General features: G+C 37.1%; 1 protein-coding gene across 5 annotated transcripts in view; it reads left to right on the plus strand.

Moving 5' to 3' along the window:
- ANKS1B (ankyrin repeat and sterile alpha motif domain containing 1B) overlaps positions 1–24,139 on the plus strand; it is a 1,402,370-nt gene that overhangs the window by 604,724 nt on the left and 773,507 nt on the right. The gene's annotated exons all lie outside the window — the stretch shown is intronic.

The raw sequence follows: 24,139 nt of genomic DNA on the forward strand, positions 1-24,139 counted from the left end.
GGCTCATTATCTTTCTTCCTTCAGGTCTTTTTCAAAGGCCACTTTATAAAGAGGCCTTCCCTGACCATTGTATATACAGTAGCAACTACTTCATTCTCCATCCCCCTTACTCTGTTTTCCTTTATAGCACTTTTCACTGCTGAATTGGTGTTTATGTGCTGATTTATTTAGTGTCTTTCTCTCCTACTTGAATGGGAATTGTGTCTTTATTAACTGCTCAATCCCAGCCTCCAGAATAACACCTGGTACATAATTGCGGCTCAATATAAGTATTATTTGAATGAAGTAACTGAGCATGGTTAAGGAAGGGGCAATGAAAGTTATGATAGGAAAGGAGTGTTCAGATTGAGCTTTAATTATAGATAGGAGTTGGCTAGGTGAAGTGGTAGATATATACTCCAGGGAGCAGGACAGGACGAGCAAGGCATTTATACTTTTTTGACTTAATGTTGTAACAGATTCACCATACCAACAAAAACAGTTGCCATTGAGTCAATTCTGAATCATTGCGACCACACGTGTGTCAGAGTAGAACTGCGCTCCGTAGGATTTTCAATGGGTTGTGTTCTTTCAGAAGTAGACAACAGGTCTTTCTTCTGAGGTACCTCTGGATGGATTCCAACTGCCAACCTTTTGGTTAGTAGCTGAGCACTTAACCGTTTGCACCACCGAGGGACTCCCAGATTCACCATAGGACATTCTAATAAATCAGAAATTCCAAACTAGATATTCTACACCCCTCCTCACAGTCACAATGTTCTAAATCTCTGTGGAGTTAGCACTGTGTAAGTAATGTTCTCGGAAAAAAGGTTTCCATATTCAAATATATTAGGGACATAGAGAGTTAAGCACTTTTCTTCACTAAAAGACTTTGCAGAGCCTTCCCCCTCTACCACTCTGGAAACCCATTAATATATTTCATAACTAGTGATCCACAAAACACAATTTGGGAAGCATGGTCCAGGGCATTTCATATGCTTCTTTATAGCTGACCCTAGCTACTCCGTTCTGATTTGATTTTTCCACTCTCCCTGCACAATTCCCTCTATTGAGAAAGGGAGCACACTGAGTCAGCAGTAAATATGTGTAATTCATTCAGCATGTTATAGAGTGATATCTAAGCATTGTCTACTTTTATCCTTTGAGCAACCATGTGAGATAGATACAGCCATTATGATTCTTATTTTGTGTGTACAGAAAGATAAAATAAGCATAAAGCATATTGTAAACAAAAACCAAAAAACCAAACCCACTGCTATTGAGTCACTTATGACTCATAGTGACCCCATTGGACAGAGTAGAACTGCCCCATAGGGTTTCCAAGGAGCGGCTGGTGGATTCAAACTGCTGACCTTTTGGTTAGCAGCTGAATGCTTAACCAGTGTGCTACCAGGGCTCCATGCATATTATATCATACTGAAAAACAAATTTTAAATCAATCATATTAATCCCTAAACCTGACTGAAAATCAAGTAGTTAGAAGATTTTTTTCACTAAATACAGTATTATTTTAGCATCATTCTATTTTATATGAAGAATATATGTATGTATATACAGTATGTATATTATAGGTGTTTGTGTGCGTGAATGTATGTGTAAATATAAGCATACGCATATGCACACTTACATTAGTACATTCTTACTAAGTTTAGTAAGTTTGTTTTAAGCATTATGCTAGGCAGTATGAGGAATAAAAATGTACATAATTGTTCGGATTTAGGAGACAAATTAACTGCACTGCTTTCTTTCTCTCCCAGATTCAGAGCCAATTGAAAGATGGGATGCAGAAGTAAGACAAATTAAAACCAAATGTCATTATCTTTTTATTATTACTGATAGAGCCAATTGAACAATGAGTTTCTAAATCTGTGGCCAAATGTACTTGCTGGAACTTTGCCCCTGAATTAGACACACATCCCAGCCTGTCACTGGCACAGCTAGACAACCTACCTGATGATTTGATCAGAACAGAGAATATATATATTATGGTGCCATGCTGGCTCTGAAGAAGAGAAATCCAGAAGGGGCAGAGGTAATCAAGCTTAGTTCCTTCCCCAAAGTCATTTTACAGCTGAGTAACTCCAACTCCTTAGGGGAGAAATGAGTGAAAAAAAGAATGTTATTCTAATGGAATTCCCTCCTTGTGGAAAACATGAGGCTGGAGATTAGAAATTCAGCCTAGCAAGTGTATGATATACGACATTTGGTTAAGCAGCCTAGAATGATGGAAGATAAAACTCACTGCACTTAGTTGCCAGCCATCAAAATCATCACCTCCAAATATCTGTTCTTCCTTTCTTATAGCAATTAGTGGGACCATCATCTACTTAGTTACCCAAACCAGAAATTTGAGATGTTCTAGACTCTTCCCTTTCACTCTCTCTCTATATCTAATTAGCCACCAGACCATGTCAATTCTGTTTCCTAATAGCTCCTAAAGCTTACCTTTTTACTCCCACTACAATTATCTTCTTGTTGTTCTTGGGTGTGGTGGAGTCAGTTCCAACTCATAGCAACCCGAAGTGACAGGGTAGAACTGCTTCATAGGGTTTTTTTGGCTGTAATCTTTACAGAAGCAGATCTACAGGCCTTTCTTCCACAGAGCCACTGGGTGGGTTCAAATCATCAACTTTTCGGTTAGCAGCTGAATGCTTAACTGTTGTACCACCAGGGATCCTTGCAATTATCTTTGTTCACCTTAATTCACCTTCTCTTGCCTTGATCACTGAAATGGCTTCCATACTGGCTCCCTTGCTGTCATTCTCGTCTTCTTCTAGTTTATCTTCTACATTTTCTCACAGAGTGATCCTTTTGTTTTATGATCATTATAAATTTATAGCTTGAAATAATCACAAAGTTATAGCAAGCTGGAAGTACGATACAAAGAACTTTTTTCTTGGAAATTTTTGTAAGTTGATGACTTGATGTTCCATCAGCCCCAAATACTTTAGGGTGTATTTCCTAAAAACAAAAGATATTTTCTATAACCAGAAAACAATCATCAAAATCAGGATATTAACTTTGATAAATTACTGCTATTTAATTTTCAGACTTTTTTAAATTTTACCAAATGTGATTGTCCTGATAAATACCTTTATGTTAGAAAGATCCAGTTCAGAATCATACATTGCATTTAGTAGTTATTTCTCTTTAATCTGGAGCCTTGGTGACACCATGGTTAAGAACTCAGCCGCTAACAAAAAGGATGGCAATTAGAATCCACCAGCCGCTCCTTGAAAACCCTATGTGGCAGTTTTACTCTGTCCTATAGGGTCACTATGAGTCAGAATCCACTTGAGGGCAGCGAGTTTTTTTTTTTTTTTTGGTCTCTTTAATCTCTTCTAATCTGAAAAAATTCCTCAGTCTTATCTTGATACTTCAGATCATGACATGTTTGAAGATAGCAGGCCAGTTGTTTTTTTTTGTTTTTTTAATAGTATGTCCTTCAATTTGGGTTTGTCTGATGTTTTCTTACAATTAGATTCATGCTATGCAGGAAGATCTAGAAGCTACTGTGTTCATCTCATTACATCCTATCGGGTGGTACATGATCATGATTTATTCCATTTCTGATGGTGTTCACCTTGATCATTTGATTACAGTGCTGTCTCTCAGGATTCTCCAATCTAAACTAACTCTTTCCCCTATGTAATTTATAAGTAAATTTATATATATGAAAAGCTACTTTGAAACTATATTCATATCCCATTTCTCATAAAACATTCAATCTATTCATATATATATACATACACACATACATACGTACACACATACATACATACACACCCATGGTTTCTTATTTCATTCAATGAGTCATATTCTATTACTATCGTTAATTGTTTTGATACTTAAATTATTCCAGATTTTGCCGAAGGGAACCTTCCTGTGCCGTTTTGATATGTCCCCATCATTCTTTAAGCCCTTCCTTACTTTCTGGAACAACATGATATTCTAGGCTTATGTTGTATATATATATATCTTGTATATACAAGAAAAAAAAAAAAAACCCAGTCGCTATGAGTCGGAACCGACTCGACGGCACTGGGTTTTGTTATATACTTTTCCAGTCTCAGCTATGGGATCAGCCATTTCTCCAAAAGACCCTGTTTTCTTTTAGTGAAAATGGTACTTAAATATCCAGATTTAGTTGCTAAGTATATTCATTGCCATTGGGAATTTGCTGTTCCCAGGCTTTCTTAGTGGACAGAGCTAGAGAATATATGTATGTATGCACACTATATATACTGCATGTGTCTCTGTGTATATAATCACATGTATATATACACACACATTTATACTTATTTCAAATTCATCTCTACATATATTGAAAACCATGAGGCCACAGTGTTGACATTATTTCCATCTAACCTAGGGCTTCAAACCAGTTCTTTCTGGTTTGAGCCCTTGTTGAGAATTTGCATTTATACCCCAGATATACTCAGTCAGAATCTACAGTTTAACAAGATCCTCAGGTGATTCTTATATATAATAAATTTTGAGAACCACTGCTCTACTAGTGGAAACCCTGGTGGCGTAGTGGTTAAGTGCTACCACTGCTAACGAAAACGTCAGCCGTTCAAATCTGCCAGGCATTCCTAGGAAACTCTATGGGGCAGTTCTACTCTGTTCTATGGGGTCACTATGAGTCCGAATCCACTTAATGGGTTTGTTTGTTTGTTTGTTTGTTTGTTTTTGGCTTGCTCTCCTAGTGGTTCTCAGAGTTGGTCCCTAACTGGCAGCATTAGCCTCACCTGGGAACTTGTTAGAAATGCAAATTATCAGCAGGGGTTCGAACTGGAACGAACCAGTTTGAAGCCCTGATCTACCACAGAATTCATTCCATATTTGTAACTTTCTTCTCTGATAGTCAGAAACCTGGCTTCCATTATCCTTAATGCATGCAGTTATTTGATTAGGTCCTGACTCCCCATTTAACCAAACAAACAAACCAAAAAAAAACCCATTGGCATGGAGTCGATTCCTACTCATAGCGACCCTATGAGTCAGAGTAGAACTACCCCATAGGGTTTCCAAGGCTGTAAATCTTTACAGAAGCAGTCCGCTACATCTTTCTCCTGCAGAGCAGGTGGTGGGTTCAAACAGCCCACCTTTTGGCTAGCAGCCAAGGGCTTAGCCATGATGCCACCAGGGCTCCTACTCCCCATTTATGGCCATGGTTTTGAGACATATTTCCAAAGTAGAACACATAATACTCACTCTTGAGTTGAACACAGGGCATATAGGAAATAAATCAAGCTTGCCCAGGTTTATGACTTGAGCTACTGTGAAAATCATGATGCCATTTACTGAAGTGTGAGATCCAGGTAAAATCCAAGGTTGTTTGTTGTATTTAATTATCTTGTTTTGGTGATGTTGGGGGTGGGGGAGCAAGGGTCAAAAGGTCTATTTTGGTTATGTAAAGTTTGAGATCAAGTAGATGGTTAGATGTGTTTCTAGCCCTTCTGATATGCTCCTTAAGCATTATGTGTGTGCTTCCATATAATTTTTATATGGGTATTGTAAGAGTACATATATGCATCAAAAAAGATGGGAGAAAGTTTATGGAGAATGTATTAATTGGAGCACTATATATAAAAGCAGAAATTGTGGCAAAGAACTTCACAATAAATATTTGCTGAGTGAATGTAAGAATAGCTGAGGTATTTACATGGATTCTTAGACCATAAATACTAAATAGAATTAAGTCATATGCCAAACTATATTAAGAATATTTTTCTTTCAAACGTTTCTTGAATATCAGAAAGTCATTCTAAAAATCTCTTGCATCTCCCACTGGATTTCATAAGAAAATGCAACACAGATATCAACACTGATATCTACATAATAATTACAATTATACATGAAATAATTAAGAGGCTCATTAGGCTGGTGAAAACACATTGGAGGGAAAAGGAGATTTTAAATAAGTTAAATTATATAAACATTTGGCAATGTACGTTGGCAAAATATTGACAGTTATTAATAACAATTTTAATGTTCTCATTCTTACACTTTCTTTTTCTCCCTTCTGTCAGAATAGTTACGAATGATTAACTCAGCAGTCATTTCTCTATTAACTAACAAAATGTATGAACAGATAGAGACACATACTGTCAATATTTCAAGCTTAATCTTAGAGACACTAGCATTCACTTAATACAAAAGTAGTGGAAGTAATCCCAAAGGAAAAGATAAATAGCCTTGATGAGATAAAAATTAAATGCCGCACTGCATCAAAAAAATTCCAGTTAAAGTAGCAATCAAGTAAGAAACTAGCTAGAGATTTTTTAATAAATATGAACATCTGATAATATCCTTAACATAAAAGAGCTCTTACAAGACCATGAAGAAGACTAACTCATCCTTGGAAAAAAAAAACAGGGAAAGAATATGAATAGAAGGTTCAAAAAAGAAATAGATGAATATCTAATAAACAAAAGGCAAAATAATAGCCCCGAATATCAAAGAAATGCAAAATAAAATCATAACATTTTAGCCTAAGAAGTTGTTAATATATATATATATATATTTAAATGAAAATATACCCTCATGGGGTATATGGGTATGGTAAAGTTATGGCAATACAGACAGTCTCAGACCGATGGTAGAAATGTTTCTGTAAGTCTTCTTGGCAATTTGAATCAAGAGCCTTAAAAATATTTATGCTATTTTTAGTCTGGTCATTTCATATCTGTACCAATGAGATAACCCAGAAAGAAAGAAAATATTTGTGATATGTATTCATAGCTGCACTATTTTTAACAACAAAGATTGGAAGCAAAATCTTTATGTTTGAGAGAAAAATGAAACATTAAAAAATTAAATTATTTTGAAAACTATAATTTGGTAATACAGGAAACTTAACGAAATGGTGACTCAAAAATTTAACTAAAAAAGGTTAACTATAAAAGTAAACTAGAAATCTGCATATATTGATTATTTGCAAATTTAACGGGTGGTTTGGATTTTTGACGATTTTCAATTTTCGTAGATTCATACTTCATACATTCTAGGTTCCGATTATTAATGAATGTTTGCAGCTGTTTCTTCTCATTTCAAGTTGTGCCACATCAGCAAATGTAGGTCCCAAAAGCTTTGCTCCGTCTATGTCATTATGGTCAACTCTACTTTGAGGAGGCAGGTCTTCCCCAGTTGTCTTTTGAGTGCCTTCCAACCTGGGGGGCTCATCTTCTGGCACTATATCAGACAGTGTTCCACTGCTATTCATAAGGTTTTCACTGGCTAATGCTTTTTGGAAATAGACTGCTGGGTCTTTCTTACTAGTCTGTCTTAGTCTGGAAGCTGAGCTGAAACCTGGCCTCCATGGGTGACCCTGCTGGTATCTGAATACTGGTGGCATAGATTCCAGAATCACAGCAACATGCCATCCCCCACAGTACCACAAACTGACAGACACGTGGGGATTTTGCCTTTAGCATTCATTTATTTTGGAGTGTGTGTGTGAAACAGAGAGAGAGTGTGTGTGTATTTCTGGAGAATTTAATGTGTCTAATTTCCTTGTGCATCCTGCTGCCCACATTTTTAAACTCTTCTGACAAGAGAACTCCATCAAAGTTATGCAATACTTATCAAGTGACTGACGTAAAGCTTTTGTGAAGATCTAATCTTAACTAGAGAAAGCATCCATGAAAATTACTGTTGTCTGATAAAAACCTTGCTACAAACCAAATGCAAAAAAAAAAAAAACCCCAAACAAAAAAACCAAACCCATTGCTGTCCAGTTGATTCCGACTCATAGCAACTGTATAGGACAGAGTAGAACTGTCCCATAGGGTTTCCAAGGATTGCCTGGTGGATTTGAACTGCTGACCTTTTGATTGGCAGCTGTAGCTAATGCAGTTTGACAATATTCGTGGCATATTATAGATATATAGGTTCTAATATATTTTCCAAATAATCCTTAAGAAAAAAGAGTGTTTTTTGACATGAGGGATTTTAAAACTACCACTTGTAGCATAACAATTGGGATATCCAAATTATTAAGGAAGGTAAGAAGGAAGGAAGAAGAGAAATAAATGAAGGAAGGAGAGGAGGAGGAGGAGGAGGAGGGGGAGAAGGGAGAGGAGTAGGCGTTGGCAAAAAAATAGCAAAAAAGTAAAAATAGAAAAATAACATTATAAAATAAGATGACAAGAAGTAAGATTGACCAGGGCAGTTAACAACATAACTGTAAATGAGTTAACAATCCTAACTTGAAAAAGATTGTTGCATAAAAATACAGAATCTAACTATATGACGTATATAAGTAACACACATTTAAATGTAAAAGAAAAATGCTAAAAGTTAGATATGGAAAAGGCTATTTAAAATGTGCAAAATGAAATGTAGTTGTCACAAATATTTAAAACAAAGTAAAATTCTAGGCAAACAGCATTAGGAAAACACAGGGTTTTTTATATTGATACAATGCATAATCCATAATAAACATATAGCAATCACAGCCTCATTTCTCTGATTATTATATTACATTGAAATAAATACAAAAGATATATATGTAAATATATATATATACACATACACACACACACACACTCAAAAACCAAACCCACTACCACTGAGTTGATTCTGACTAATAGGGGACACTATAAAACAGAGTAGAGCTGCCCCATAGGTTTTCCAAGGCTTTAAATCTTTACAGAGGCAGCCTGCCACATCTTTCTTCTGCAGAGCGGCTTGTGGGTTCAAACTACCGACCTTTCGGTTCTCAGCCAAGTGCTTTAACCACTGCGCCACCAGGAGTCATATATGTTTATTCACTTATTTCATATATATATGAAATAAGTGAATAAAAATGCAAGAGCAAACAGGGAGAGACTAATAAACCCTTTTCATTTATTTTCAGATAGAATAAAAATAAACACCTGTATAGAGAAATGAATAATGCAATTAATAATCTTAATTTAACATTATAAATTCATGATCCCCAATCTCAGCTGAGACCTTAACACCATTCAGCAATCCTAAATTTCTCTAGCCAGCTTGCGTGCCAACTTTCTTAGTGACTCTTTTGAACTCTAGCTTCTCTCCCAGGCACCCAATCTTCCTTCTAGGCTATTAAGATGACTTCGCCTTTACTTCACAGAGAAATTGAAAGTCATCATGAGAAATTACTTCAACATATTGCCATTTTTAAATCCCCCATGGTTATACCATTTCTTCTCCATCTTATTAAAATGGATACAGTATTTCTCAACCTGTCTAAAGCCAAACCTTCCCCATGTTCTTTAAATTCTGTTCCTGTGTCCTCTCAGGGCACTTACACTATCAATTCCTTTTTTAGCATCTCTGTTTTTATAACCCCATTTCTCTCTAATGTGCTATCTCATGTGTCATATTCAAGCTCCTAACAATCTCCTAACTTCCTCCTTGATAAAGTCCCGCATAGGTTCTTGGACCTCCTAACACTTTGCTTTTTAAAACAACTTGTCCATAGTGGAATAACAGAGAGTAATTGGCATGCATCTTTTCTTTCTTTCATCTACTTTTTCCCACCAGAGACCATTCTTCCATCCCCTAACAGCTTTCTGCTTAAAGCAGTCACTTCAATTTCCAGGGCCATTGTTTTAAATACTGATAAAATAAGTCTGTATGCTATATTTTCTTCCCAACCTACTGATTCCCCCATTTCTTTCAACCCTCACCTCTGCTAGTGAGGTTCTGCCAGGGTCTTCTCTTTTTAATTTTGGTGATACTGCAATACTACAAGTAACCCTACACACATAAATTTGACGATTTAGCTTAAATGGACCTATTCTTCTTAAAAAGCACAAATTACCACAACTCACACAGTATGGAATAGATAATGTGAATAGCTATAGAACTATTAAGGAAGCTGAATTTGTAATTAAAAAATCTTACAAAAAATAAATCTTCAGGCCCATATGGTTTCGCTGGAGAATTGTGCCATCTAAAGAATTAATACCAATTCTAAACAATCTTTTCCTGAAAATGGAAAAGGGTGGAACACTTCCCAATTGATTTTCTAAATCTAATACTATCCTGATACCAAGTCCAGATAAAGACAATATAAAAAAAGAAAACTACAGAATAATATCCCTCGTGAATATAGACAGAAAATTCCTCAACAAAGTATTAGCAAATAGAATTCAACAATACATAAAAAGAATTATATACCATGACCAAGTGGAGTTTATTTCAGTGATTAGAAGCTGTTCAATACTCAAAAATCAATAAAGAAAAATCACATGATCATATCAATTAACTCAGAAAGTGCATTCAATAAAATTCAACACTCAAAAACCCATGATAAAAACTCTCAGAAAATTGTAAATTGAAGGGAATTTTCTCAACTTGATAAACAACATCTGTAAAACTTACAGCTAACATTATGCTTAATGGTGAAAATCTGAATACTTTTCCGTGAAAATATGGGACAAGGCAAGCACATCTGCTCTCTCCACTCTTATTCAACATAGTGCTGGGAGTTCTAGCCACTGCGATAGGGGAGAAAAAAAGAGAGAAGGAAAGAGAGAGAGAGAGAAAGAGTGAGAAAGAAAAGGAATACAAACTGGAAAGGATGAAATAAAACTATCCCTATTACAGATGACATGATTGTCTATGTAGAAAATCCCAAGGAACCTCTTAAAACTAATAAGGGAATTCAGCAAAAGGAATACTTAGGTGTAAATCTAACAAAAACACATACAAGGTTTACATGCTGAAAACTACAAAATGTTGGTGAAAGAAATCGGAGATCTAAATAAAGGGAGAGTCATATCATGTTCATGGATATGAAGATTCAGCATAGTAAACATGTCCATTATCCCTAAATTGATATACCAGTTTAATGTAATTCCTATAAAAATCCCAGCAAGATTTTTGTACATATACACAAGATTATACTAGAAGTTACAGGAAAATACAAAGGAACTAGGTGGCTAAACAACCTTGAAAGAGAACAATAAAGTGGGAGGAATCAGTCTACCTGATTTCAAGACTCATTTTATATCTATGGTAATCAAGACTCTGTGATATTAGCAGAGGGATAGATGTATAGATCAATGGGACAGAATAGAGAACCCACACAAACATACCAACTGAATTATGACAAAGGTGAAAAAGCAATTCAATGGAGGAAAGATAGCCTGATGTTGGAGCAATTGGACAGCCATAGGGAAAAAGGGAAATAAATAAAACTTGACCTAAGCCTCATGCTTTATACAAAAATTAACTCAAAATTAATCATGGACTTAAATGTGAAATATAAAACTGTAAAACTCTCGGGGGAAAAAAACAGGAAAAAATTTTCTTGATCTGAGGCTAGACAAAGAGTTCTTAGACTTGACACCAGTGTCACAATCTATAAAAGGAAAAATTGATAAATTATAATCAACCACCATGCCTCTGTCAGTTTGTCATACTATGCTGGCTTGCATGTTGCTGTGATACTGAAGGCTTTGCCAGCAGTATTTCAAATACTGGTAGGGTCACCCATGGTGGACAGGTTTCAGATGAGCTTCCAGACTAATACAGACTAGGAAGAAAGACCTGGCAGTCTACTTCTGAAAAAATTGGCCACTGAAAACATTATGAATAGCAGCAGAACATTGTCTGATATAGTGCTGGAAGATGAGCCCCTCAGGTTGAAAGGCACTCAAAATATGACTGGGGAAGAGCTGCCTCCTCCAGGGAGAGTCGACTTTAATGACATAGATGGAGTCAAGCTTTTAGGACCTTTATTTCCTGATGTGGCACAACTCAAAATGAGAATAAACAGCTGCAAACATCCATTAATAATCCGAATGTGCAATGTACGAAGTATGAATCTAGGAAAATTTGAAATCATCAAAAATGAAATGGAACACAGAAAGATCAATATCCTAGGCATTACTGAGCTGAAATAGACTGGTATTGCCCCTTTTGAATCAGACAATCATATGCCCACTATGCAGGGAGTGACAAATTGAAGAGGAGTGATGTTGCATTCACTGTCAAAAAGAACATTTCAAGATCTATCCTGAAGTACAATGCTGTCAGTGATAGGATAATGTCCATATGCCTACAAGGGAGACCAGTTAATATGAGTATTATTCAGATTTTCCCACCAACCACTAAGGCCAAAAATGAAGAAATTGAAGATTTTTATCAGCTTCTGCAGTCTGAAATTGATCAAACATGCAATTAGGATGCATTGATAATTACTGATGATTGGAATGCGAATGTTGGAAACAAAGAAGGATTAGTAGTTGGAAAGTATGGCCTTGGTGGTAGAAATGATACTGGAGATCGTAGGATAGAATTTTGCCAGACCAACTACTTCTTCATTGCAAATACATTTTCTCAACAACGTAAACATGTAGACCTCACCAGATGGAATACACAAGAATCAAATCGACTACATGTGTAGAAAGAGACAATAGAAAAACTCAGGATCATCAGTAAGAGCAAGGCCAGGGGCTAACTGTGGAAGAGACCATCAATTGCTTATATGCAAATTGAAGCTGAAGAAAACTAGAACAAGTCCATGAGAGCCACAGTACGACCTTGAGTTTATCCCACCTGAATTTAGAAACCATCGCAAGAATAGATTTGACGCATTGAGCGCTAATGACTGAAGACCAGAGAAGTTGTAGAATGACATCAAAAACATCATACCTGAAGAAAGCAAGAGGTCACTAAAAAGGAAGGAAAGAAAGAAAAGATCAAAATGGATGTCAGAAGAGCTAAAGTGAATGGAAGAACTGATGAAGTAAAAGAGCTGAACAGAAGATTTCAAAGGGCAGCTCAAGAAGACGAAGTAAAGTGTTATAAAAACATGTGCAAAAACCTGGAAATAGAAAACCAAAATGGAAGAACACACTTGGCATTTCTCAAGGTGAAAGAACTGAAGAAAAAATTCAAGCCTCAAGTTACAATAGTGAAGGATTCTACTGGGGAAATATTAAATGATGCAAGAAGCATCAAAGGAAGATGGAAGGAATACACAGAGTCACTGTACCAAAAAGAATTGGTCAACATCAACCATTTCAGGAGGTAGCATATGATCAAGAACCTATGGTACTGAAGGAAGTGGTCCAAGCTGCGCTGAAGGCATTGGCAAAAAACAAGGCTCCAGGAATTGATGGAATACCAATTGAGATATTTCAACAATCTGATGCAGCTCTGGAAGTGCTTACTCATCTATGCCAAGAAATTCAGAAGACAGATACTTGGTCAACTGACTGGAAGAGATCCATATTTTTACCCATTCCAAAGAAAGATAATCCAACAGAATGTGGGAATTATTGAACAGCATCAAGAAGTGCGGCCAGAATGCTCCTTAGAGGCAAGGACGGTGAGACTGCGTCTTACGTATCTTGGACATGTTGTTAGGAGGGATCAGTCCCTGGAGAAGAACATCATGCTTGGCAGAGTACAGGGTCAGCGGAAAAGAGAAAGACCCTCAACGAGGTGGATTGACACAGGGCTGCAACAATGAGCTCAAGCATAACAACGATTGTAAGGATGGTGCAGGACTGGGCAGTGTTTTGTTCTGTTGTGCATGGGGTCGTTATGAGTCAGAACCAACTTGATGGCACCTAACAACAACAACAAAAAATCATTAATATAACACATATATAAAATCTTTCTGAAAATGATTCGAAAGGGGTTGCGGCAGTACATCGACAGGAAACTGCCAGAAATTCAAGCTGGATTCAAAAGAGGACATGGAACAAGGGATATCATTGCTGACGTCAGATGGATCTTGTGTGAAAGCAGAGAATACCAGAAGGATGTTTACCTCTGTTTTATTAAATATGCAGAGGCGTTCAACTCTGTGGATCATAACAAATTATGGATAACACTGTGAGGAATGGGAATTCCAGGACACTTAATTGTGCTCATAAGGAACCTGTACATAGATCAAGAGGCAGTTGTTCTTACAAAACAAGGGAATACTACATGGCTTAAAGTCAGGAAAGGTGTTCGTCAGGGTTGTATCCTTTCACCATAGTTATTCAATCTGTATGCTGAGCAAATAATCGGAGAAGCTGGACTGTATGAGGAAGAACAGGGCATCGGGATTGGAGGAAGACTCATTAACAACCTGCGTTATGCAGATGACACAACTTTGCTTGCTGAAAGTGAAGAGGACTTGAAGCACTTACTAATGAAGACCAAACACCACAGCCTTCAGTATGGATTGCACCTCAAAATAAAGAAAACAAAAGTCCTCACAACTGGACCAGTGAGCAATATCATTACAAACAGAGAAAAGATTGAAGTTGTCAAGGATTTCATTTTACTTGGATGCACAATCAACGCACACTGAAGCATCAATGAGGAAATCAAAAGACGTATTGCATTGGGCAAATTGGCTGCAAAAGATCTCTTTAAAGCATTAAAAAGCAAAGATGTCACTTTGAGGACTAAGATGAGCCTGACCCAAGCCATGGTGTTTTCAATTGCCTCGTATGCATGTGAAAGTTGGACAATGAATTAGGAAGACCAAGGAAGAACTGATGCTTTTGAATTATAGTGTTGGTGGAGAATATTGAATATATCATGGACTGTCAAAAGAAGGAAGAAATATGTATTGAAAGAAGTACAGCCAGGATGCTGTTTAGAAGCAAGGATGGTGAGACTTTGTCTCAAATATTTGGTCATGTTATCAGGAGGAACCATTCCCTGGACAAGGACATCATGCTTGGTAAAGTAGAGGGTCAGCGAAAAAGAGGAAGACCGTCAATGAGATGGACTGACACAGTGACTGCAACAATGGGTTCAAACATAACAACGATTATGATGATGGTGCCAGACCGGGCGGTGTTTCTTTCTGTTGTACATAGGGCCGCTGTGCGTTGGAACTGACTTGACGACACCTAACGAGAGCAACAACTTCATCAAATTTAAAAATTTTGCTTTGAGAAAAACTCTGTTATGAGTCTGAAAAGATAAGCTACAGCCTGTAGGAACTATCTTTTAATCACATATCTTACGAAGAACTAGTGTCTAGAACATATAAAGAACTCTCAAAACATAACAGTAAAAAAAAAAAAAAAAAGAATCCAGTTAGAAAAGGGGCAAAAAACATGAAGAGGCATTTCACGGAGAGGATATACAGATGGCAAATAAGCACATGAAAAGATGGTCAGCATCATTAAACATTAGAGAAATGCAATTAAAACCACAATGTGATATCACTACACACCTATGTGCATGGAATGGTTAAAAAAAAAAAAAAATGACGGCAACAAATGCTGGCGGGGATACAGAGAAATTCATACCTTGCTTATGGGAGTGTAAAATGGTACTGTCACTCCGGAAAACAGTTTGGCACCTCCTTAAAAGATTCAATATACAGCTACCATAAAAAAAAGAAACATACTACCTGGCAATTGCACTCTTGGTAATTAGATAAATAAAAACTTATGCTCATCCAAACACCTGTACACAGATATTTATAGCAGCTTTAATCCTAAGAGCCCCAAACTGGAAAAAGCCCCAATGTCCTTCAATGGGTGTATGGTTAAACAGATTGTGCTACATCCATGCCATGGAATATTACTCAACAACAAAAAGGAACAGGCTATTGGTACATAAAACAACTTGGATGAATTTCTGGAGAATTATTTTAAGTGAAAAAAGCACATTAGAAAAGGTTATATACTGTATGATTCCATTTATATAGCATTCTTGAAATGACAAAACTATGGAACTAGAGAACAGATTTAATGGTATAGGGGTTAAGAATAAGATGGAGGTGGGAGACAAGTAGGTGTGGCTATAAAACAGCAATATAAGGGATCCTTAATTGTTCTGTGTCTTGACTGTGATCAATGCAGTATTCTGGCTGTGATATACTATAGTTTTACAAGATGTCACTATTGAGGGAAATTAGGTAAAGGATAGATGAAATCTCTCTGAATTATTTCTGACAACTGTATGTGAATCTACAATTATATCAAAGTAAAAAATTTAATTAAAAAATTAAATTGTTAAAAAAAAGTAAAGTAGACTTTTATTTGTAAAAATTTCTTTTACCCACACAGTGATAGGAGCTTCCTATTTTAGCTGCTCAAAACATATCTTCTATCTTACATTGCATAATTACTTCCTGCTGTTCCTAAACTGAAACAAGATATTTAAAATTACTTTTTAAAAAACTAAGTGTGGAAACTAAAGCTGGTCTTACCATTTTTAATTTTGGACACCTTTGTATGTGACATGAGCATCTAAATATTTATAATATCTAAATTATATAACGGGAATTCCAGAACACTTAATTTTGCTCGTGAAGAACCTGTACATAGACCAAGAGTCAGTCATTCAAACTGAACAAGTGCATTCTGCATGGTTTAAACTCAGGAAAGGTGTGCGTCAGAGTTGTATCCTCTCACCATGCTTATTCAATCTGTATGCTGAGCAAATAATCCGAAGCTGGAATATATGAAGAAGAACTCAGCTTCAGGATGGGAGGAAGAAGACTCACTAATAACCTGTGATATGTAGATGACACGACCTTGCTTACTGAAAGTGAAGAGGACTGGAATCACTTACTGATGAAGATCAAAGGCTACAGCCTTTGTCTGGATTACAAGTCAACATAAAGAAAACAAAAATTCTCACAACTGGACCAATAAGCAACATCATGATCAGTGGAGAAAAGATTGAAGTTGTCAAGGATTTCGTTTTATTTGAATCCACAGTCATTTCCCATGGAAGCAGCGGTCAAGACTTCAAATGACACATTACTTTGGCAAATCTGTTGCAAAAGATCTCTTTCAAGTGTGAAAAAGCAAAGGTGTCACTTTGAGGATTAAGGTGCACCTAACTAAGGTGCGTGCAAAAGCCGGACAGTGAATAAGAGCGACTGGAGAAGAAGTGATACCTTTGAATTACGGTGTTGGCAAAAAATATCGACTATATCGTGGACTGCTAGAAGAATGAACAAATCTGTCTTGGAAGAAGTGCAGCCAGAATGCTCCCTGGAAGCAAGGATGACGACTTCATCTCACTTACTTTGGACATGTTAATCAGGAGCTATCAGTTTTTGGAGAAAGACATACTTGGTAAAACAGAGGGTCAGTGAAAAAGAGGAAGGCCCTCAATGAGATGGGACTGACACAGTGACTGCAACAGTGGACTCAAACATAGCAATGATTGCGAGGAAGGTGCAGAACTGGGCAGTGTTTAAAAAAAAATAATTTTTGCATTACAGTTGTGGTTGTCTTAAATTTTTTTTTTAATTGTGCTTTAACTGAAAGTTTACAATTCAAGTTGGACTCTCATAAAAAATTTATAAACACCTTGCTTTATACTCCTAATTGCTCTCGCCCTAATGAGACAGCACACTCCTTCCCTCCTCTATTTCTTTTTGTGTCCATTCGGCCAGCTTCTGATGCTTTCTACCCTCTCATCTCCCCTTCAGACAGGAGATGCCAACATAGTCTCATGTGTCTCCTTGATCCAAGAAGCTCATTCTTCACCAGTATCATTGTCTATCCCATAGTCCAGTCCAATCCCTGTCTGAAGAGTTAGCTTTAGGAACGGTTCCTGTCTTGGGCTAGCAAAAGGTGTGGGGACCATGACCTCCGGGGTCATTCTAGTCTCAGTCAGACCATTAAGTCTGGTCTTTTTACAAAAATTTGGGGTGTGCATCCCACTGCTCGCCTGCTCCTTCAGGGGTTCTTTGTTGTGTTCCCTGTCAGGGTAGTCATCAGTTATAGCCAGGCACCACCTAGTTCTTCTGGTCTCAGGCTAATCTCGTATTTGGTTTATGTGGCCCTTTCTGTCTCTTGAGCTCATAATTACCTTGTGTCTTTGGTGTTCTTCATTCTCCTTTGGTCCAGGGGGGTTGAGACCAATTGATGCATATTAGATGGCCACTAGCTAGGGTTCAAGACCCCAGATGTCACTCTCCAATGTGGAATGAAGAATGTTTTCTTAATAAATTTTATTATGTCAATTGACCTAGGTGTCCCCTGAAACCATGGTCTCCAAAGCCTTGTCCCTGCTACACTGGCCTTCGAAGTGTTCAGTTTATTCAGGAATCTTCTTTGCTTTTGGTTTAGTCTAGTTGTGCTGACCTCTCCTGTATTGTGTGTTGTCTTTTCCTTCACCTAAAGGAGTTCTTGTCTACTATCTAATTAGTGAATACTCCTCTCCCTCCCTCTCTCTCCACTCTCGTAACCATCAAAGAATATTTTCTTCTCTGTTTAAACTATTTCTCGAGTTCTTATAATAGTGGTATTATACAATATTTGTCCTTTTGCACCTGACTAATTTCACTCAGCATAATGCCTTCCAGATTCCTCCATGTTATGAAATGTTTCACGGATTCATGATTGTTCTTTACTGATGTGTAATATTCCATTGTGTGAATATACCATAATTTATGCATCCATTCATCTGTTGATGGGCACCTTTGTTGCCTCCAACTGTTTGCTATTGTAAACAGTGCTGCAGTGAACATGGCTGTGCATATATCTGTTCGTGTAAAGCTCTTATTTCTCTAGGATATATTCCAAGGAATGGGATTGCTGGATCACATGGTAGTTCTATTTCTGGTTTTTTAAGGAGGCGCTAAATCGATTTCCAAAGTGGTTGTACCATTTTATATTCCCACCAGCAGTGTATAAGTGTTCCAGTCTCTCTGCAACCTCTCCAACATCTATTATTTTGTGTTTTTTTGGATTAATGCCAGCCTTGTTGGAGTGAGATGAAATCTCATTGTAGATTTGATTTGCATTTCTCTAATGGCTGATGATCATGAGCATTTCCTCATGTACCTTTTAGCCAGCCACCTGAATGAAAAAAAAAATTTTTTTTTTTTGTTGGAGTGAGATGAAATCTCATTGTAGATTTGATTTGCATTTCTCTAATGGCTGATGATCATGAGCATTTCCTCATGTACCTTTTAGCCACCTGAATGTCTTCTTTAGTGAAGTGTCTGTTCATATCCTTTGCCCATTTTTTAATTGGGTTATTTGTCTTTTCGTAGTTGAGTTTTTGCAGTATCATGTAGATTTTAGAGATCAGACACTGATCAGAAATGTCATAGCTAAAAGTTTTTTCCCAGTATGTAGGTAATCTTTTTACTCTTTTGGCAAAGTCTTTGGATGAGCGTAGGTGTTTGATTTTTAGGAGCTCCCAGTTATCTAGTTTCTCTTCTGCATTGTTAGTAATGTTTGTATACTGTTTATGCCATCTATTGGGGCTCCTAGCATTGTCCCTACTTTTTCTTCCATGATCTTTATTGTTTTAGATTTTGTATTTAGGTCTTTGATCCATTCTGAGTTAGTTTTTGTGCATGGAGTTAGGTATGGGTCTTGTTTCATTTTTTTGCAGATGGATATCCAGTTATGCCAGCACCATTTGTTAAAAAGGCTCTCTTTTCCCCATTTAACTGACTTTGGGCCTTTATCAAATATCAGCTGCTCATAAGTGGATGGATTTACGTCTGGATTCTTAATTCTGTTCCATTGGTCTATGTATCTGTTGTTGTACCAGTACTGGGCTGTTTTGACTACTGTGACGGTGTAATAGGTTCTAAAATCAGGTAGAGTGAGGCCCCCTACTTTGTTCTTTTTCAGTAATGCTTTACTTCTTCGGGGCCTCTTTCCCTTCCATAAAAAGTTTTTTTTTTTTCCATCTCATTAAAAAATGTCCTTGGAATTTGGATCAGAATTGCATTGTATCTCTAGATGGCTTTTGGTAGAACAGCGATTTTTACAATGTTAAGCCTTCCTGTCCATGAGCAAGGTATATTTTTCCACTTACATAGGTCTCTTTTGGTTTCTTGCAGTAGAGTCTTGTTGTTTTCTCTTCACAGGTCTTTTACATCGCTGGTAAGATTTAATCCTAAGTATTTTATCTTCTTGGGGGCTACTGTAAATGGTATTGATTTGGTGATTTCCTCTTCAATGTTCTTTTTGTTGGTGTAGAAGAATCCAACTGATTTTTGTATGTTTATCTTGTATCCTGAGACTCTGCTGAACTCTTCTATTAGTTTCAGCAGTTTTCTTGAGGATTCTTTAGGGTTTTCTGTGTATAAAATCATGTCATCTGCAAATAGAGATACTTTCACTTCTTCCTTACCAATCTGGATGTGCTTTATTTCTTTATCTAGCCTAATTGCTCTGGTTAGGACCTCCAGCACAATGTTAAATAAGAGTAGTGTAAAAAAAAAAAAAATTTTTTTTTTTTTTTAAAGGGCGTACTTGTCTGGTTCCCTTTCTCAAGGGGAATGCTTTCAGACTCTCTCCATTTAGGGTGATGTTGGTTGTTGGCTTTGTATAAATGCCCTTTATTATCTTAAGGACTGTTCCGTCTGTTCCTATTTTGCTGAGAGTTTATGTCATGAATGGGTGTTGAACTGTGTCAAACGCCTTTTCTGCATCGATTGATAAAATCATGTGGTTCTTCTCCTTTGTTTTATTTATATGATGGATTACATTGATTGTTTTTCTAATGTTGAACCATCCTGCATACCTGATATGAAACCCAGTTACTATGTCATGGTGAATTATTTTTTTTTTTTTGATATGTTGTTGAATTCTATTGGCTAGGGATGTCATTGTTGTTAGGCATCGTCAAGTTGGTTCCGACTTATAGTGACCATAGGCACAACAGAATGAAACACTGCCCGGTCCTAGACCATCTCTACAATCGTTGCTATGCTTGAGCCCATTGCTGCAACCACTGTGTCAATCCACTTACTTGAGGGTCTTCCTCTTTTCCACTGTTCCTGTACTCTGCAAAGCATGATGTCCTTCTCCAGGGACTGATCCGTCCTGACAGCATGTCCAAAGTATGTAAGACACAGTGTCACCATCCTTGCTTCTAAGGAGCATTCTGGTTGCACTTCCTCTAAGACAGATTTGTTTGTTCTTTTGGCAGTCTATGCTATATTCACTGGTCTTCGCCAACACCACAATTCGAAGGCGTCAATTCTCCCTTGGTCTTCCTTATTCTTTGTCCAGCTTTCACATGCATATGGGCCAATTGAAAATACCATGGCTTGGGTTAGGCGCGCCTTACTGTTTGAGGTGACATCTTTGCTCTTCAACACTTTAAAGAGGTCCTTTGCAGCTGATTTACCCAATGTAATGCATCATTTTGATTTCTTGACTGCTGCTTCCATGGCTGTTGATTGTGGATCCAAGTAAAATGAAACCCTTGACAACTGAAATCTTTTCTCCGTGATGTTGCTCATTGGTCCAGTTGTGAGGATTTTTGTTTTCTTTACGTTCAGGTGCAATCCATACTGAAGGTTGTGGTGTTTGGTCTTCATTAGTAAGTGCTTCAAGTCCTGTTCAATTTTAGCAAGCAAAGTTGTGTCATCTGCATAACACAGGTTGCTAATGAGTCTTCTTCCAATCCTGATGCCCCGTTCTTCTTCATATACTCCAGCTTCTTGGATTATTTGCTCAGCATACACATGGAATAGGTATGGTGAAATTATACAACCCTGACACACACCTTTCCTGACTTTAAACCAATCAGTGTCTCCTTGTTCTGTCTGAACAACTGCCTCTTCATCTATGTAAAGGTTCCTCATGAGCACAATTAAGTGTTCTGGAATTCCCATCCTTTGCAACGTTATCCATAATTTGTTATGATCTACGCAGTTGAATGCCTTTGCGTAGCCAATAAAACACAGGTAAACATCCTTCTGGTATTCTCTGCTTTCAGCCAGGGTCCATCTGACATCAGCAATGATATCTCTGGTCCTATATCCTCTTCGGAAACCAGCCTGAATTTCTGGCAGATCCCTGTGGATATACTGCTGCAGCCATTTTTGAATGATCTTCAGCAAAATTTTGCTTGCGTGTGATATTAATGATATTGTTCTATAATTTCCACATTTGGTTGGATCACCTTTCTTGGGGATACGCATAAATATAGATCTCTTCCAGTCAGTTGCAGGAAGCTGTCTTCCATATTTCTTGGCATAGATGAGTGAGCACCTCCAGCGCATCATCCGTTTGTTGAAATATCTCAATTGATATTCCATCAGTTCCTGGAGCCTTGTTTTTCACCAATGCCTTCAGAGCAGCTTGGACTTCTTCCTTTAGTACCATCGGTTCCTGATCATATGCCACCTCTTGAAATGGTTGAACATCAACTAATTCTTTTTGGTATAATGGCTCTGTGTGTTCCTTCCATCTTCTTTTGATGCTTCCTGTGTTGTTTAATATTTTCCCCATAGAAACCTTCACTATTGCAACTCAAGGCTTGAATTTTTTCTTCAGTTCTTTCAGCTTGAGAAACACCAAGCGTGTTCTTCCTTTTTGGTTTTCCATCTCCAGCTCTTTGCACGTGTCATTATAATATTTACTTTGTCTTCTCAAGCTGCCATTTGAAATCTTCTGTTCAGTTCTTTTACTTCATCAATTCTTCCTTTCACTTTAGCTGCTTGTTGCTCAAGAGCAAGTTTCAGAGTCTCCTCTGACATCCATCTTGATCTTTTCTTTCTTTCTTGTCTTTTCAGTTACCTCTTGCTTTCTTCATGTATGATATCCTTGATGTCATTCCACAACTCTTCTGGTCTTTGGTCGCTAGTGTTAAATGCATTAAATCTATTCTTGAGATGGTCTCTAAATTCAGGTGGGATGTAGCCAAGGTAATGCTTTGGCTCTCATGGACTTGCTCTGATTTTCTTCAGTTTCAGCTTGAACTTACATATGAGCAATTAATGGTCTGTTCCACAGTCGGCCCCTGGCCTTGTTCTGACTGATGATATTGAGTTTTTCCATTGTTTCTTTCCACAGATGTAGTCAATTTGAGTTCTGAGTGTTCCATCTGGTGAGGTCCATGTATAAAAAAAAAAAATGTATATAGTCATTGTTTATATTGGTGAACGAAGGTATTTGTAGTGAAGAAGCCATCGGTCTTGCAAAATTTTATCATTTGATTTCTGACATTGTTTCAATCAATGTATCGTAAGGGATATGGGTCTGTAATTTTCCTTTTTTGTAGTGTCTTTACCTGGTTTTGGTATCAGGGATATGCTGGCTTCATAAAATGAGATTGGGAATATTCCATCCTTTTCTATGTTCTGAAATACCTTTAGTAGTAGTGGTGTTAATTATTCTCTGAATTTTGGTACAACTCTGCAGTGAAGCCATCCAGACCAGGGCTTTTTTTTTGTTGGGAGTTTTTTGATTACCTTTTCAATCTCTTCTTTTGTTATGGGTCTATTTAGTTGTTCTACCTGTGTTTGTGTTAGTTTACGTAGGTAGTGTGTTGCTAGGAATTCATCCATTTCTTCCAGGTTTTCAAATTTGTTAAAGTACAGTTTTTCATAGTAATCTGATATGATTCTTTTAATTTTAGTTGGGTCTGTTGTAATATTGCCCTTCTCATTTCTTATTTGGGTTATTTGCTTCCTCTCCTGTTTTTCTTTTGTCAGTTTGGCCAATGGTTTATCAATTTTGTTAATGTTTTCAAAGAACCAGCTTTTGGTCTTGTTAACTCTTTCAATTGTTTTTCTGTTTTCTATTTCATTTGGTTCTGCTCTAATTTTTATTATATCCTTTCTTCTGGGGCCTGAAGGTTTCTTTTGTTGCTGTCTTTCTATTTGTTCAAGTTGTAGGGAAAATTCTTTGATTTTGACCCTTTCTTCTTTTTGTATGTGTGCATTTATTGATATAAATTGACCTCTGAGCACTGCTTTTGCCGTGTCCCAAACGTTCTGATAGGAAGTGTTTTCATTCTCATTGGATTCTCTGAATTTCTTCATTCCATCCTTAATGACTTCTATAATCCAGTCTTTTTTGAGCAGGGTATCGTTCAGTTTCCGAGTGTTTGATTTCTTTTCCCTCCATTTTCTGTTATTGATTTCTACTTTTATGGCCGTATGGTCAGAGAAGATGGTTTGTAATGTTCTGATGTTTTGGATTCTGCCAAGGCTTGCTTTATGACCTAATATGTGGTCTATTCTAGAGAATGTTCCATGTGCACTAGAAAAGAAAGTATACTTGGCTACTGTTGGGGGGAGTGTTCTGCATATGTCTATAAGTTCGAGTTGGTTGATTGTGGCATTTAGATCTTCCGTTTCTTTTTTAGCTTCTTTCTGGATATCTTGTCCTTCACTGAAAGTGGTGTGTTGAAGTCTCCTACTATAATTGTGGAGCTGTCTATATCACTTTTCAGTGCTGTTAGAGTTTGTTTC

This window comes from Loxodonta africana, chromosome 4 (genome assembly GCF_030014295.1).
Source record: "Loxodonta africana isolate mLoxAfr1 chromosome 4, mLoxAfr1.hap2, whole genome shotgun sequence".
Classification (NCBI taxonomy): domain Eukaryota; kingdom Metazoa; phylum Chordata; class Mammalia; order Proboscidea; family Elephantidae; genus Loxodonta; species Loxodonta africana.